This window comes from Anas platyrhynchos, chromosome 4, assembly GCF_047663525.1.
Source record: "Anas platyrhynchos isolate ZD024472 breed Pekin duck chromosome 4, IASCAAS_PekinDuck_T2T, whole genome shotgun sequence".
NCBI lineage: Eukaryota > Metazoa > Chordata > Aves > Anseriformes > Anatidae > Anas > Anas platyrhynchos.
The window spans coordinates 41640608-41655348 of record NC_092590.1 but is presented as its reverse complement, the minus strand read 5'-3'; the positions used below and the strand labels follow the sequence as shown (position 1 = coordinate 41655348).

General features: G+C 34.3%; 1 long non-coding RNA gene across 13 annotated transcripts in view; it reads left to right on the top strand.

Moving 5' to 3' along the window:
• Positions 1-1491: 1491 nt before the first annotated feature.
• The window catches only part of LOC119716920 (uncharacterized), a 64973-nt gene continuing 51723 nt past the window's right edge, over positions 1492-14741 (top strand). For all 13 annotated transcript variants that reach the window (XR_011809102.1, XR_011809097.1, XR_011809098.1 and 10 more), the window contains exons 1-2: positions 1492-1613; positions 14527-14586. This is a non-coding gene — a long non-coding RNA (uncharacterized lncRNA). The remainder of the gene's footprint in view (positions 1614-14526; positions 14587-14741) is intronic.

Genomic DNA, 14741 nt, shown 5'->3' with positions numbered 1-14741 from the left:
AAGATGAAACAGGAAAAATATATGCAATAGCACTAATTGCCATCAGCTTCTTAACCCTTTCAGTGCAATAACTAACAGAAGTGCACTCTCAGTTTTTAATGAATTTCATTATCCAGGCATCCTGGTCAAAGGAATGCAAGGAGGTATTGTCTTTTTGGTTAACAGGAGCTGGTACTTTTGCCTTCATACCCTATTAATAGTGGGTTTTGTGTCACCTTTTGCCATTCATTGTCAGTCAGATCTTTTTGTAACTTGAAAGCCTACATATCACTTAATAGATCTACAGAGCTGAGACAAATGTATGAATTTATATAATGTGTTGTTTTTACTTTTTATTTCATTATTTTACCCTTAATGTTCCCAGGATGCAGTGAGAAATGTGACACAGACACAAGCCACTTATCTACAATAACTCTTATTTTCTCATTAAATTCTTCACACTGGCCACACATTTTTCATTTATTCTTAAACCAGTTTGCCTCAGTATATCTATATCTTACCTATTACTGAAGCAGAAGCTGAAATGAGTTTTGGATCAGGCCTAGTTCTTTTAGGACTATAAAAGGATACATATTGGTTTAAGAGGAAATGACATCAATTCTGGCTGTTTACTTCACTGGGCTTACATGTGTTTACCTGTTAAAGCCAGTGCAGGGACTTAGTGCAGGGTTTCTTCCATCTTCCATCACCACTCCTTAAGCAAGGAGTAGCAAGTTATCCTGGCTGAAGCAGTGAAATAGCTGAAGGGCAGGAACATGACTCCATCCAATCCTCAGCCATCAGCTTTGCCTGGAGGTGACAAGGAATAGAAGAGATTCTGAAAACCCAACAGTTATTAGCATGCATTTTGGGACAACCATGAGAACAAGGTGTACCTTGTTCTCTGTTCTCTTCTTGTAATCCTGACTGCTTTAATTTGCTAAAAGTAGCAGTTCAGCTGCTGTAGGTAGAATAGAGTTGACAGAATAGAGTTATAGCTCTTTACATACGTGCATACATACATGTATTTAAATAAACCATTAATATTCTCTGTTGTAGGACTTCTTCCCATTATCTCTCCTTATCTCTCCTTATCTTTTTATATTGTAAAATCTATGCTTTAATAAACTGCTAAGAGAAATTCTACAATGTCTCATGGACAAAGGAATAATTATTCATATGCATAAATCCATTTCTTAGCTACTAAAACTGGATAGCTCCTACCTGTTAGTTCCTTCATTGCTACATGTTCTTTCTTTGTTTAAATATTGTTCCCTTCAGATGAACTCTTTGATTGTAAGTATGTAGAATGTGCCAAAGCTGTTAAAATACATATCCTCTGGCATATGAATTTTCCAAGAATAATGAATTTTGAAGAAAGAAAACACCAGGAATGGAAAAATAAAAAAAGTGAAAAATTACATTAGATATATCTAACCCATGTGTTCTCAATTTATGCCCTCAATTAGTCAGCTTTATTTTATGGTAGTAAATGATTTGCTGTCATACAATCTTGTCAATGTAACCTTAGCTGAGCAAGCATCTGAATGGAGCAGAAAGACAGGTAATCCACTGCAGCCCCGTTCAGCCCCTCACATTAGGAATTTATGTTCCCAGAGCACACTTAAGACCAGGTAAGTGTGATGATTGGACTGTGTTTTCCTGCAACTTGTCTGTCTTTTGGAGGCACAATGTAGTTATTTTGATTGTTAAATTTTCTTCTTATTATTATTATGTCAAGTTTTAAGACTTACATCTGATTCAGAAATGACCTGTTTATTTATATATATATATATATTTGGCATTTTTGACAGCATTTTAAGAGTGTGAGCTACTCCTGTAGATTACAAAAAATACCATTCTCTTCTCTAACATCTGCTATTTTATAAAGCGCATGGTGTCACCCTGTAATGTAGTAAGCTGAGAAAGTTTATCAGTGAACTCTGAACCATCATTGTTAACATTCTCCATGAGCAAAAGAGCAGCTTTGATAAGTGCCTGTGCTCATTTGACTTTGCACACCAGCGTTCTTCAAACTGAAAACTAATTTGACTAGTCTGTGTGTTTCTGATAAACACAGCAAATTCTAACATGGTAATATGTCATTGGCAAATATCCTGTAGCTGAAAACAAACAATTGAACAAACAAAAACAATCCCACCAGCTCCCCTCCTTTACCCTAAAGTTTCTCTATGACAGGAACAGAAAAGATGAGTTAGTAATTCTTCTGGCCCTCTTCTCAAGATACAAAATAATAAATTCAGACATTTAGTGATGAGCATATAGTTTGTGAGATGCATCTCTTCAAAAAACGTAAACAAAATAAAAAACTGTAGTCACTTATTTTTCCCGTGACTAATGATTATTTATATTAGTATAAATACAAATCTTAGTATTAAGAATAGAATTTGGTTATTACTCATGTACTACTGTGGAGTTGTCTGCTCCTACTGACACATTTAAACATGACAAAGGAATGCCATACATTCACTTGGAAGAGATCCTGCAACCTAGAAATCCTCTTCAATCCTTCATATGCTCAGCCTGCTGACCTGGCAATCTTTAATGAATATTATGAATGTCACTACCTTTTCCCCAGTGCCAATATATTCTCTTATGGTTCTTCCCAGTGTTTTTACTTAAGCAGTGTAATTCTGTGTTCTTTCTTGTGCTTTGACTCTTTCTACAGGCTGTGGTGAGCAGCCCTAATATTTTTTTATCAGTTATATGACAAAAAGGTCATACAGAAGAACTATTGATGTTTTTGTGGAGTTGCTTAGTAGGAAAGTACTACATTAAATCCATGTTCAGCATCAAGAATCTTTTAAATTTTGGCATAAATTACTTCTTTATTAGTAACATAATCAGGGTGCCATAATTTTTAGTATGTATTTTATCACTGTATTATCTGCTTCAAGCATAGAATTATATTTGGTACTCTATAATTAGGGTTCTGTGTAATACCTTACAAGAAAAAGATGCATAATCAGGTGTTAGCTGAAGCATATGCTCTAGTAAATATATCAGATAAACTGTCTGTTAACATTTTGGAAAACTTCAAGTAATTGGTCCCCTTCTATAAAATATAAATTATATATATATATATAAGTGTATATATATATACATATATATATACACACAAATATATTTAAAATAGCTATGTATTGCATAAAATCTTCAATTTAAATAAAAGAAAGATTCTTAACTTTTTTTTTTTTGACTATGTATGTGTCTGAATAGAAAAACAAAGTGATAAAAAATCAGTTATTGAACACTTATTAAAAGTTCTGAATAGGTGTATTATTGTCTACAGTTATTTTAATCATTATTTTAAGTTGAACTGTGATGAAATGAAAGTGAGTGAGAATTCAGTTTGGTCTGCCACTATAGATCCAAGAAATTCTATTACTAGTCCCTATTCATTTTAAAAAGTAAGAGGGGAATAAAGCTGATTTAGAACTCTCAGATTTGAGCTACAAGAAAAATAAATAAATAAATAAAATTGAATGTACAATAGATTAGGTTTGTTATTCCTGATATGTTATTGCAGAAGGTTGTAAGTAAATGAATAAATAATATATTGTCAGAGTCTTTGACTACCATTGAAAAGATGTCAGAGATTCACATTAGAATTATTCCTTATAAATCACAATAGAGGAACACAACTATATGTTTTCATGCATATACCTCTGATGAAAGTCAGAGTAGACATTGGTGCAGACATTTTCTCACATTATAAGACAGTTTTCTTCATTTCATAATCCTGAGGGGGTACAAAAAATGTCCCCTAAAAAAAGTCCAGAACAGTTGTAATATATCAAAGGTGTTCATTTCTCAGCTCAGTTTTTCAGATAATTTAATGCCTTTGGAAATCACATGGAAGTTTTGACTGAGATGTGGCATTAAACTGCATTTTAAGTGCCAGCAGAAGTTGCAGCAACATCATTACCTGAAGTGAAGAACAAGGAGAGCATTCTACTGAGAGCAGCATTATAGTACCTATAGGAAGGAAATAATTCATGAGTGCTCTTCATGAAATTAGCTTTATACCTCAGTTCTAGAATAAAAGATAAAATTTTGTACAGAATCTGTCCTAAATCAGTAGAAAGCTGCCCTCCTAAATTTCAATAACTGTCTAGGGTAATCTTCAACAGCTTGGTGCTGTCAGAGTTTGTACTAATAGTTATAATGTGGAATCCTCTAACCCAGAGCTTATTGCTACTTATCCAACATGGGTTTAAAATGAGGTGACATAGTAATGAGTTGAAACAAATTACTTTTATAACTTTCACACTGCTTCTAGGCTGAGGCAAGCAATCAAAGGAAAGCTATTGTCTGCTTTTTGGAGATAATTGTAACGTGTTCCATTTGATTGAATATGGCTGTTTGTTAAAATATTACAAGAAAATATGTAAGTGGTTTTCATTCTTTTCCACCTCCCCTTACTCTGTTTGGTTAGACAAAATTACTTACCTGACTTTACCAAATAATGGTTATTATTTTGCTGATGGAAAAAAAAAAAAAAAAAAAAAAAAAAAACCTCTCTCTGTTTCATGAGTGCTTGCTATTATAATGCAGCCTAAATATTAGAATAATTTTCAGCTGTGTGTGTGCTAATGCCAATTGGTGTGGCTTTAGTTATGGCACATCATGTCATACGAGTATACTTGCAGACACTTTGTACTTACTGACACAACAAAGCACTGCCATAAACAGTTTTGACTATGCACTTGGTTCCTCTCTCATTTAAATTACTGGGAAAATGAGATTGAAATGGTATATTCAGCATGATCTGAAAGCAGATACTATACATGACAAACCCTTTATACTGTCATTTTTGCAGAAAGAATTTGACAGACAAGCAGGTTTTACATACATGTATGCAGGAATCTCTAAAAGAAGCACAAGATACTCTTTCAAATTTGTGGACATGTAAAATTTACTGTTTGTGCCAGACTTGTGAATAATCTTCACAGAATGATTTATTCCACATACTTAGCTGCTTTTCTTCTTATGGAACAGACTGTAGTTCCCCCCTAAATTATTATTATTTAGTGTTTCTTTTTCTCTGAATTTTGTTTTAGCTAGTATGAGTCAATCCCATCCAGCATACTGGATCACTTCAATGATTGTTCACTTCAGGTTAATTTCCCTATTTTGTGCCTGGAAATCAGCTACACAACTTGAATATAAACATTTATAGCATAGCAATGAATTGGACCCCTCTCCTCAGAGCACATGGAGCAATGCAACATCTCATACAGTTGCAGACCTCCTTTTGTCACTCTTTCTGAATGCATTATAGAAGAGAACTTGCACTTCTAAGTGTGCCTGAAGTTGGGAACTGTAACAAGGCCTTTTGTGGCTCTGAAGTACAGAGCTTTTTGGAAGTACAGAGCTTTATGGAAGGTTTGGATAGCAGATTTGGCAGTAGGCCTTGGGCTTTACCAGAATGTGGTAAAATTAAAAACAAAATTGTGTACTCCTGTGCCCCATGTATACTTTTCTCAGTAAATTCAGGGTTGCAGGTGAATACATGCAAATTCCAGATCTTTTTCTATTTCTCACAAGGTGATGTATTCAAACCTTGCATTCGTTGCCCCACAATAATGGATATTCATTCAACACTGAAGTCTTAGCTTTATCTGTGTTATTTATTTAGTCTGTTTATTTACGTATTTAATCATTTGCAAAACCTTTTCCATCCTCAGTAGAGATGTAAGATAGTGCTTCAGAGGAGGCAGGAGTCTGTCAGCTTACAGTTAGATTTTACTTTGGTGTCTATGGACTGGTATTCCTATTAATATAATAAACATCTCAGTAACCTATAGTGATAACCTAGATAGGTATATATGATATTAAATTATAGATTTTGCTGTTTGAAAATTAACATTTTGAATGTTAATTACATGGGTAATTCTAAAATAATTCGGTAAGTCCTAACCCTCTAGAAGGTAGCATCTTCCTGTCTGTTGCTGAAACTATATCAACTCAGTATTTTGTGATAAGATTTCCCACTTTTGGGGGGATGTGGAAGGGATTTTCATATTTGAATTCCAGACTACAGTGTTCTCACATATTTTGAAACTACTTCTCCAGTGGAGACTGTGAAATGTAGTCACATTTAAGGTCTTCTTTTAAAAGTGGGATTCCTAGAATTCCTTCTACAAAACCTCTATTCAACCACACAGAAGAAGATTTTTTTGCTGTCTGATGTCTATTGCTTGTTGTTAGAAAATTTTGTTTCCAATGTGTCCTTCCCAAAGCTTGACTTGAAATGCAGTGTTGTTAATTAGGACTATACAACTCTGGACCTAACGACCTGACTAAAAATAAGTTGCAATGAGCAGTAGCACCTGGGAAGAGTAGAGGAGGTGGAGATGCTATGTGCAGGGGCCGAATTGCCATCTGGTACCTGATGTGTTGACTGGTTTTGGTAAGTGTCCTGTTCCCTGTGTGGATGATGTTGATAGACTTGATTTGTGTGGTTATCAAGTGTCAGTGTCAGACAGCAGTAACACAGAAATCTTGGAATAGACATTGCTATCCATTATACCCACCCAGCTTAGAAAATTGCTTTTAGATTTTGTGTCACTAAGCGGTGAGAAGAGCAGGTCCAGTATATATCAGCACTGCTTTAAGGAAGCAGGGGAACCTATACTGATTTACGCCAGCTTTACACTTACAGCCAGTCTGAAGAACTAATAAGTGATACTGGGTTTATACTGACTCATTCCTTTGATGGTACAGAAGATTGCAACTTAATAATAATAGCTTAAAATACCATAGTTAATTTAGTTCAAAGACTTTTTTTTTCTAGTCTGGTGGTTGATAGTATTTCCCCTCTTCAAAGGAGGAGAAAATAGGCAACTCCTTCTTCAAGAATAAAATAATGAAACAAAAAGGCTCACAGGAAGAGTTTCAAAGACACTTTTATCTGAGCTGATACTAACACTCATGAAACTCTTAGCAAAACTGTCCTTCAGAAAACAAAGAGAAAAAAATCCCCAAAACAAAATTAAAAAGAAATCTTAAAACATTTCTCACTCTTTCTGCCTTCAGTATTTCATAGGGAGATACAGAAGTATTTTACTCAGTCTTTTTCTGCTCTACGTGGCATATGCGTCTTTTAGTTCTTTAATTTTCTTTAATTTTCTTTAAGTTCTTTAATTTTCTTCCACAACATCTTTTTCCCTGCAATTTAATGATTCCCAATTTCCTCTGTCATGCCATCTAGTTCCCTCCAAGTCTGTGAGACATTATTATTTTCAGACACATCATAAGTAACAACAACATGCCTATTTTTTTTAACTGTATGTAGCATTTTACAGAACCACTTGTTGCACAGTTTTCTTGATGGTAAATAGGGTGACTCTCCTGAGGAGACAAAAATGAGTAATAAAGTAGATAGCGTAACTCAGTTATCTTTACCACTTGAGGTTAAATATGCAAAATTCAGTCTTTGTGTATTTGTGTTAACAGCAAAAAATACTAGGATCAGGTATTGCTGATGAAGTTCTTACACTTCACGTGTAAGAAACTTCCCATATCCTATGTTCCTGACTTAGAGAATATTCAGAGAACAATGTTCTTTGTGTATGGCCTCTGCAATCTCCTATGACTATCACTGGGCCCAAAAATGAGATCTTTCCTTTAATATTTTTACAGAGACATGCTACAATACCTGTTCAGACTGCTTTGTGCTTTCTTACTCTCATTCTCATTTCTGCTTTATTCTCTAAAATCTCTTAGCTTTCCCCAAATAGCAGTTGAATTCATCCATATACTTGGACTTAGCTAGCTCCCAAAATAAATAAGAGGGTGGAGGAGCAGAAGGGAAGTTTGGTGTGTCTGAGTTATCAGATAGTTACTGTCACAACTGCCTAACTACATAAAGGAGCTTAATGGTTCTTTACATCTGTCCTAAATGAAAAGTGACTGTTAACACCCACTACTGTCAGCAATTCATAAGAATTTCCATAACCTATCCATAGCATTAAATATTTAATCAGGATTGTAATAAATAAGTTATGCACATGAATCACAGTGCGGGCACTCACACCTATACTGAGAAATAAAGAGAACAAACAGACTTCTAGAGGACTCAATGTTAAAAGGAAACCCACTAAAATAAGGAAAATGAAATAATTTCATTGTAGATGTGAAACGATTCAAAAAGACATGAAATACAGTCATAATGAATCATAATAAGAGACCTCTTAATTGAAAATGGATTATTTTTTCACAATTTCATTACACCTAAAAACTTTGTATTACTTTTACTATGCTATTTTTCTGCTTCAGTCACTAGACATTAGACAACTCATTTACTTACAGTTTCCAGGCAGCATATTAATTATTACTTGAGACCATTTGTTCACACTCATACTCTATTTTTCTTTTACTGTTATTCACTTTTGTTTTCCTTTGCTGAATCTGAAAAAATATATTTCATTCTTTCCAACCTACAGACTTTAAAAAGTTTCAAACTGAACATGATATCCTCAGTGGTAGGTTTTCTACATATTAGAGCAGGAAGTCAGTAGGGTGGCTTGGCAGCCTTGTTTTGTATGAGGCATCAACCTGCAGAAAGAAAAGGAAGTTAGGGAAGAGGTGTGAGGATTACAAGTATTATTGGGTAACTGTAGTTACCCAACAAAAGAAAAAGATTCCAACTTTCTGGAGTTCATACCTAACTTACCTAGCTGGGGATGTACATAATAGTTTTGTAAACAGGGCCCACGTTGATTGGCAGGTTCAGTGGCACTGTACAGAGAAGGCACCTGATGAGTTCACTGTTCAAACATAGCATATATCCTGTGAACATTATTTCCTCTTACTGATACTGGTTACTGAAAGCAAACAACCACAATTTCAGAAAAGACATGAAGAAATAATTAAGGGGACTTCTTCGCATCTGGATGTAGTAAAATATATGTGGTACTGAACTAGAATATTAATAATCATATTAATCTTCCTAAATGATAGATAATTAAATTGCTGTATGACATGATTTTACCAAAACCAACAAATGAACAACAACAACAAAATTCATAAGTTAACATATACATGTGTATATATGATATTCCTAAAGTTTCGATTTTCACATAACACATAATGTTGCTTACACAGAAAAATGATGTTTAGTGGGAAACATTGGCCACTACCTCATTTTGATGCATAGCTTAAGATTCTGATTTGAAAATGGGATTGGTGTCTCTGTTTCATAGACTGCTGAGTAATTGTAGCATTCATACTTAGCACAATCATCTCTGCCATTTATAGAAGATTGTTGGCCATTGCTTTTGAAGGTAACAATAGCAAAAGGCTGGTTTTGAAATTTTGTCATTTCCCTGTTTCTCTTACCACTGCCCACACATACTATAACCCTCACACCTAACTGCACATATCCATTCTGGCAAGTAGTCCTAGGTGGTTATTAAAATTTAAAACAATGTAAGAAAGCAGGCAATTATTTCAAAAATGCCTCCTTTGTTCACCAGGCTTGCTTTGGGTAAACTTGCATCAAGGGAGTAAACATGGGTACCAGTGGTGGTGCAAACTGTAGAGAATATCACAGTCAGCTTAGTGACCCTTTGTGGTGAGCATGTAGTGGCTGTGAGTGGAAGGCAAGTGGGAGAAAACAAAGGAGGAAGGAACAGAACTTTTTGTTGTAGTTGTTGATCTATAACCGAGTAATTTGTCAAAGTAAAAACAACCCGTGTTTTCTATTCCCACCTCTTCCAGTGGGAATCTAATGGGGCCACCTGTCAGTCAAAAGGGGTCCTCAAAACGCATTTGACAGTTGAAATGAGAGAAATTAATAGAATAAATTGTGTTGGTTTTGTTTTTCTTATTTAATTGATTTGAAAGAAAAGAAAAATGCTAAATTCAAAACCTTTTTTATCAAAAGTTAGTTAGTGGAAACTGTCATTTCTCTATTTCTGGAATGTGTATTTAAGAGGATCTTGGGAGGCCAATATCAAAATACTACTACCTTCTTATTTTTGGTATAATTGTTTTTATTGTTCTGTTGGTAATTTTCCTATGTCAGCTTCCTTGTCTTTGAAATTTATTTTATTATTATTATTTTTTTAATTAAGCTTTATCTTTATAATTGTGTCAAACTCTTTCCTAAGGGACCTAAGGAGAGACTTATTTTTACCTTCTTTTTAAAGAGCAAGAAGATGATGCTTCCTCAAAGGACTTTGTTTTCATCATTAAATATTTAGAAGACAGAGGGATGATGTAAATCTCCAAACAAACAAATGTCTCAGCTTTACTTTCAGTTAGATTTCTACCATCAATAGTATTAAAGGGTATTTGCAGATCCTTAGAGTTATAGGTCTAATTAGCCAAGTTAAATTAAAATATGAATCTCTGTAGGATAATAGATTATTAGATTATCTTCTCAATATTGACAACTAGACTTACTTCTAGAAGGACTTTTCCCTAAGCAACGTGCTTAACTCTTGTTATCCCGTGTCCTCAGGGTTTCGGAACTAAAGATGATTACAGCTGATGAGTCCCAATAATGAAAGAATACCAGAGGTTATTAGTTTCTGATTAAGTAAAAGATTTTTCTTTGCCCAACTGCTTTCTGTTGTCCATATTGTAAGCAGGAATAGATGGATAAGCATCAGGAAAAAAAAAAAAAAAAAGACAGGTAAAACAAGAAGAAAAGCTGATTTCCTTAATCAAATAAAGCTCCTTGGTCCTTGCAAGAAGAAGCAATTTATGGGCTTTTGTATAATTGTATTTTTTGCATTTCTTCCATCTCTGCCTAACTGAAAGAAAGAAACAAAAGGCAAAACAGAAAAAAACACCACCACCACCACCACCAAGAACATTTTGTTAGGGCTAGTGTTTATCATGAGGAGCATTAGAGATTCAGGATTCAAATTTCTTTATAGAGGTAGCAGTAATTCATCCCTCCATTGTAAAAATTGTATTCAAGGTAAATGAAATTTAGAGACTTCAACTTTAGTTTTGTGTGTGTGTATATATATGTATATATTATACATGACCTGATATAAGTACCCTACAGATACTTATAAATGTGTATACCATTTTTTGTTTTTCTCATTGTTGTATCTTATAATCAATTTATGGATTCCATGGGTTGCCTAGGGAAGTGTGTTTTTGAGATAATTTCTGCATCATTCTATTGTCTTCAGTGTCTGAGAAGAACTAATATCTAAATTAAAACTTGTTTATATTTGGATTTTGTAAGAGGATTAGAGATACGTCAGAAACAATTAGGACTCTGAGGGAAAAAAAAAATCACTGCATTATTGCTGTATGATTAATATTTGTTTTTATATTAATAAAATCAACAGGATGGAAAAAAATAGTTTCCATGAGAAAGAAAAATGTATCAGTCCTCTATAAGTATACAGAAGCAACTCTGACGTCATTGGAGTTTGATAGTTGCGTATACTTCAGTGTACTTTCCAGAATGTGCCTAATTTTTTTTTGACCTGTTCATTTTTTTTAGCCAAGACACTTACAATGAAATTTCAGAAGGATTACTTGAACTGGATTTATTCTTTTCAGAGGAATATCTTTATTTCTTAAATTTTTATTGGTTACTGCAGGAAAAAAAAAAAAAAAAAAAAAAAAAAGAAATTCTCTGAGAAAAAAAAATGTCCCTTCATATTTAATGAAAATATTTTAAAATTTGTTTCTCTTGTTAAAACAACTTGAAATGGAAAAAAATAAATACTATAGTCTCTCTATTATTCTTTATCAGTCCTCAAAATCATACTTCAATTTTGCAGAGATTTGTGATTAGGAAACTAAAAGTGACCCAAGGCAGAGAATAATTATATTCATTATGTTCCAAAATGAGAAAAATCCTGTCTGCACTTATAAAAGATGTAGTCTTAAAATATGAATTGATATCTATGACTCTACACTTGAGGTAAAGGAGTAATAGGTTTTTTTTAAAGCTTGTCTAATACTGAATTTAATGGGATGATTTCATTCCTCTGTTTGCTATAATGGGTGAAACAACTGTGTTTTTTTTTAATATACCTTATTCATGAACCTATTCTAGGAGAAATCGGATGGTACTGCAATTACCTGGAAAAGTTATAATTTATTTTTAGAGACATAAACCATGCAATGACTTGTGTCTGTGTAGTACTGAATTGCAAGTATAACTTTTATGGTGCAGTAATGGCAAATGCCATTTTTCAGTTCACAACAATACTCTATATTTTGAGGCAACTGCACAACTGACACTATTCCCCTTTTCTTTACCTTGAAGCAATTATCATGTCATATTTGGTGTATTATATTCAGCATGTATCAAGGTAGATAGAAAACAGAAAGTTTTTGAATTTGATATGCTTCCTTCTGTGAGTTTAAAATGCTGTGAAGTTGAAAAAAAAATAAATAAGACTTCAAAACACTGAAAGTGAGATTTTTTTAATGTTTCGCTAAAACTCTCTGCATATTCTTTCATTGCCGGAGGGAGATAGTTAAAAGAGTGCTTTAAAACTAGAATCAGACTTACTGGTTTTGCTCTGAGTTAACAGAGGTAGTATTGCTTTTTTATTTTTTTTTTTCTATGGGACATTTATATTTGAAAATATCATTATCTTACGCCATAGTATTGCTAGTATAGTCTGTTGTTCAGGGGCTTCATTCTACAATGACTGCTAATGCTTAAGTTGGTATGTTAGGAACATTCCTGTTAAAATCAGTAGATGTAATCAGAGAATTTTAAATTATGTGCATGTACTAAAACTTTGAAGAGTCACGTATCTGGTTACTTGTGAACACTATCATTTTCTCTCTTTCTTCCTCTCTTTCCCTCCCTCTTTCCCTCTCTCTTTCTTTTTGGTTGAGATCTAACACTTGTTTTCAGATTTCCTTAGATGAGAAATTTCTGTGAGGCTTCATTTTTCTCAGCAGAAGCACCTTTATCAATGGAAAATTAACTGAACGTCAATATTTGATGAATAAACAAATAACAAGGTCTACTGACCACAGGAACATTATTTATTTCACAGATGTTCCAAATTATATTCAAATTTATGTGGGCAGTGTGCCTCTGCTGACAGGATAGAGAACAAGGTGTATTTAAGAAAGTATTTTTTTGTCTTCATCATATATTTTAACATTAGGTTAACAATGATCTGATGGGCTATGAGAACATCTGAAGCTGTAGGAAGACTCACTGATTTTAAACAAGGTCTGCTTATGTCTATTTCCTGTTCATGAACACATCTTTCATTGCGCGTACATTTAGCTTTAGTACCCTGGAATTCTTTCATTGCCAGCCTGTGCTCAAGACAATAAATCTGAGGCTCTGTGTTTCTTATGTTGATCAATGTAGCCAGTGGGAAAATATAATGCTTCCCTAGGGCTTTGTGCTTGTAAAGTGGAAACAGTGGGAAAAATACAAAATAAATGAACTCAGTGAGATGTAAGGACAAGTGTGACAAGGAATGATTCATAACTAATGAATTCATTTCAATGTTGACTTTTGGGATTGAGAAATTAACTGAGAGGAACTGGATATTGCTGTGCTTAGATGGTCTCAGTACTAGCTTCTCCCTCTAGGATATTATCCTGGCACTTGGCTAGACTGCTAGCTGGATGTATAAAGAAAGCAGAGTCTTTGGCATAGTCAAAGTAATGTCTATGAGTTGTTGTAATGTAGGATTCACTGCTTGTTACTTCACTACTACAAGCCCCATTCACACCATTTTCTGTACCAAATCCATTCCTTTGCTGGTTTAATGGTATGACGTCCTTCCCATCCTGTCCATGTGTGTGCATCTGCCTTTCCTTGTATCAGAAATTCTTCATTGTCCTTCAGCGTTTGGTCCACAAAGAATAAAACCTTCCTCTGGAGGTATTGTGAACTTACTTTTTTTTTTCTTTACTTTTTTCTTTTTTTCTTTTTTCCTGAAGATGTCTTGGTAAGGACTGCCTTCTCTCAGTTGGGCGCACTCTCAGAAGGCTGTCTTTGACCCCTGGTTATAGTTAACATGTATTCTAAGGAGTTAATAATCTATGGAAAGTGATAAAAACAAAACAAACAAAACCACACACACAAAATATGGTGTATTCCTGTTTTGTTGTTTGTTGTGAGATTATGAACAGTTTACACTTCAGTTTTTGGAAAGCTTTTTTTTACTTGTTTCCATGACATGGGATTTTGTATTGCCATTCTTAGTGTGTCTTCCCTAAAGACAGAAAATCCTTTTTTTTCACTTTTCATCCTCTGCCCACAGAGCTGATAGATTTGGTCTTTATGCTGTTTTGCTGCTGCACTGCATTACATTTTTCATTAAGGAGGCTGCATGCGGCCAGATATCTAATTAATGACATTAGAAGGGCACAGGTTGAGGGAGAAATGGAATACAGTTTCTGATGAGGTCAGGTTGATGATTACATCTAATGTTCTTCAGGTGGCCTTGCACTAATCCATGGGAACAAATCCCATATACCTTTAGAAGAGAGGCAAGCAGAAACTTGTAAGGGTACATATCCAGGATGTTCACTGAAATAATACTGTTTTTTCTTTTCTAGAATAGTACACCCTGCTACTTGGGAAACAGCAAAATGCCAGTCCTTTCATGTGATACTATGGTCAGTACACTTTCTGTCTTGAAATTCCACTTCATGTTGCCAGCAATGCATTCAGACATTGTTGTGTCGTGTTGTGCTGTGCAGAACATTTCAGGCTTTTAAGGGGAAAAGGGTGATGGTTTCCTGGTAATTTGCATCTGTAGCTTGCTGCCTGT